Raw genomic sequence first — 3,871 nt, forward strand, 5'->3', positions numbered from 1 at the left:
TGGGATCAAGGAAGAGTTATCCATCTTCATACAATCTTGTGTGATCAGTCTGTTAAGACCTAACTTCTCCTTTGTCCAAACTGAGAACCCGAAGCTTCAGGGGACAGAGTTGAAGCTGTTCAATAATATAGCCCAAACCCAGCTCTTTGTGCATAATTTTGAAGGGTGTGCTTTGGGAAACCCCTAATTTATTTTTAGTCACTTTCTGAGAATTGTTAGTATGTGGTCACGAAAAGAAAACTCCTTGAAAAAATCCGAAACTATATTCATCGTAAGGAAAGCAAGTGTCTGCAACACTTGTTTAAAAGATGCCTTAAGAAAGCCTAGCTCTTTCGTTCCTAAGCTCCAACATGGCAGTCGGAAAGAATAAGCGGCTGACCAAAGGAGGCAAGAAAGGCGCTAAAAAGAAGATCGTTGACCCCTTCTCCAAAAAAGACTGGTATGATGTCAAAGCACCAGCAATGTTCAATATCCGCAATATTGGGAAGACTCTAGTCACCCGAACCCAGGGAACCAAAATTGCATCAGATGGTCTTAAAGGTCGTGTTTTTGAGGTGAGTCTCGCTGATCTCCAGAACGATGAAGTGGCCTTCCGGAAATTTTAACTTATTACAGAAGATGTCCAAGGCAAGAACTGCCTCACCAACTTCCACGGAATGGACCTCACCCGAGACAAAATGTGCTCCATGGTTAAAAAATGGCAGACTATGATTGAGGCTCATATTGATGTGAAGACCACTGATGGCTACCTGCTCCGGCTCTTCTGTGTTGGTTTCACCAAGAAGCGTAATAATCAGATCCGCAAGACCTCTTATGCCCAGCATCAGCAGGTCCGCCAGATTCGCAAGAAAATGATGGAAATTATGACCCGTGAGGTGCAAACAAATGACCTGAAAGAAGTGGTCAACAAGCTGATCCCAGACAGTGTTGGCAAAGACATTGAGAAGGCTTGTCAGTCAATCTACCCTCTCCATGATGTGTATGTACGCAAGGTCAAGATGCTGAAAAAGCCAAAGTTCGAATTGGGAAAATTGATGGAGCTGCATGGTGAAGGAGGTGCCACCGGGAAACCTGCTGGTGATGAAACTGGTGCAAAAGTGGAACGGGCTGATGGCTATGAGCCGCCAGTGCAATAATCAGTCTAAAGATTTCAAATATCTGTAAAATAAATACAAAATTTATGTAAAAAAAAAAGAAAGCCTAGTATACTCCAAGGCAGTCACCCTTGTCCTCAAGTGAAAAGAAAATAACTGGTTGTGTGTCACTGGGTTTAACACAGAAACCAACAGAATCAAAAATATCATTAAGAACAATTGGCACACCTTATCAAGTTTAGAGCCTAAGCACTGAAGGAATACTTTGTCAGATCAAACATCACATCCAAGTTGAAACCAACCTCCATCAGAGACACACTCAATCTACCTTCGTTTAAAGGTCAGAAAAAATGTGGGAATAGCATGGTGTGCTGCCAAACAGGGGAGAGCTCAGAAATCACCTTTAATATCACAAAAATAATTAATAAAAAATTCACAGATTGAAGCTTGGAAAACGTCATTGTTAGACCTGGGATCCTTGGCATACTTTTCCCTGACTTTTTCCCTTCTGGCCTCCTGTTTTGCTGAATCCATCTTTACTGGCTTTAAGATTCTGGGCACTTTAACACTACTAGCCAGTGCTAATGTGCATATGCTCTGTACTCTAAACATGGTAACATTGACTGGTAGGGAACACCGCTACTTTTGTTTTTCACTATTGCAATGAATATACCTTCCATAGGATAACATTGGGATTGACTGAAAACATCTTTTAAGTATAATTTCCAATTGGGAAAAGATAGAAAATTTGAGTTTGGTGTTCCTGGACACACACTTTAAAATCCCAACTAATGGAGAAGTTGGATTTTAAGTTGTCAGTCTGAAAATGCCACTTTTTAGAACGTTGGCATTTTCTTAATTTAACCCTTCTGTGCTTCTACCTGTCTCTCAATACACATGTGGGTTGGGCGACAGCTGGACTTTGTGCATTCTCTCTAGTCAGTCACACAAAGGGAGAAGGGGTGTGACATTTGCGTCCTAAAGGCCCATCACCAGGCTGATGGGCCTTCCTGAGGTAGATTTGGAGGGAGGAGCTGGCAATTGCACCTGAATAGGGCTCCGCCAATGTTCCCTCTAATTTTTTTTCTCTGTGTGCGGCAGTGGAGGGTCTCTGTGCGCTGCAACCATGGCTATGTGCGCCAGGAACCGAACCTCGCGTGTCTGCGGCACCAAATGCTCATTTTTGGTGCTCTCCTGCCCTCTGTCCCATTCCTTTTTGGTGTCCTCCTGCCCTCTGTCCCACTCGTTTTTGGTGCCCTTCTGCCCCCTGTCCCACTCGTTTTTGGTGCCCTTCTGCCCTCTGTCCCACTCGTTTTTTGTGCCCTTCTGCCCTCTGTCCCATCGTTTTTGGTACCCTTCTGCCCTCTGCCCCACTCGTTTTTGGTGCCCTTCTGACCTCTGTCCCACTCATTTTTGGTGCCCTTCTGCCCTCTGTTCCACTCGTTGTTGTGCCTTTATGCCCTCTTGCCCTCTGTCCCATCGTTTTTGGTGCCCTTCTGCCCTCTGCCCCACTCGTTTATTGTGCCTTTCTGCTCCCTGCTCCCTGGTGTCCGTCCCTCCTCCCTGGTGTCCGTCCCTGCTCCACTGTGTCTGTCCCTGCTCCACGGTGTCTGTCCCTGCTCCATGGTGTCTGTCCCTGCTCCATGGTGTCTGTCCCTGCTCCACGGTGTCCGTCCCTGCACCCCGGTGTCTGTCCCTGCTCCCCGATGTCTGTCCCTGCTCCCCGGTGTCTGTCCCTACTCCCTGATGTCTGTCCCTGCTCCCCGGTGTCTGTCCCTGCTCCCCGGTGTCTGTCCCTGATCCCTGATGTCTGTCCCTGCTCCCTGATGTCTGTCACTGCTCCATGGTGTCTGTCACTGCTCCCCGGTGTCTGTCCCTGCTCCCTGGTGTCTGTCCCTGCTCCACAGTGTCTGTCCCTGCTCCCTGGTGTCTGTCCCTCCTCCCTGGTGTCTGTCCTTGCTCCCCGGTGTTTGTCCCTGCTCCCTGGTGTCCGTCCCTGCTCCCTGGTGTCTGTCCCTGCTCCCTGATGTCTGTCCCTGTTCTCTGATGTCTGTCCCTGCTCCCTGGTGTCTGTCCCTGCTCCCCGATGTCTGTCCCTGCTCCCCGGTGTTTGTCCCTGCTCCCCGATGTCTGTCCCTGTTCCCTGATGTCTGTCCCTGTGCCCTGGTGTCTGTCCCTGCTCCACTGTGTCTGTCCCTGCTCCACTGTGTCTGTCCCTGCTCCACTGTGTCTGTTCCTCCTCCCCGGTGTCTGTCCCTGCTCCACGTTGTCTGTCCCTGCTCCACGGTGTCTGTCCCTGCTCCACGGTGTCTGTCCCTGCTCCATGGTGTCTGTCCCTGCTCCATGGTGTCTGTCCCTGCTCCATGGTGTCGCTCCCTGGTTTTAGTTCGGTTGTTAACCGAGGCCTTTCCATTTTTACTAAAATGATATATATATATATATACTATTAGGACTTTCAACCTGCTCTCTTCACAATGGCCTGTTATGTTTGTCATTTGCATTTTATTACGCACACTATAGTATAAAACATGGATCAATGTGGGTCAGCCTGTTTTACCATTACAAAAATATTTTTGAAGGTCCAGGTGCTTCTCCAGCAATAACTTTTTGAAAAATCTTGTTAATTTTTTCTGTCCGTGTGAGCTACATTCAGTCGTCTGTGTTATGTGTCTACTAATGGTCTTGATGATCGTTCGTCTCTCCCTTACAGGACAGGAGAGCTGGAGGAAGGCAAGGCAACGCAACACAAAGGATCACAAACAGCCCCTCAGTAGTGC

The 3,871-nt window shown here is 47.9% G+C and overlaps 1 pseudogene; it reads left to right on the plus strand.

Moving 5' to 3' along the window:
- Nucleotides 1–333: 333 nt before the first annotated feature.
- On the plus strand, nucleotides 334–1,198 carry LOC144822890 (small ribosomal subunit protein eS1 pseudogene; annotated as a pseudogene).
- The last annotated feature ends 2,673 nt before the right edge of the window (nucleotides 1,199–3,871 follow it).

Source organism: Lissotriton helveticus, chromosome 3_1, assembly GCF_964261635.1.
Source record: "Lissotriton helveticus chromosome 3_1, aLisHel1.1, whole genome shotgun sequence".
NCBI lineage: Eukaryota > Metazoa > Chordata > Amphibia > Caudata > Salamandridae > Lissotriton > Lissotriton helveticus.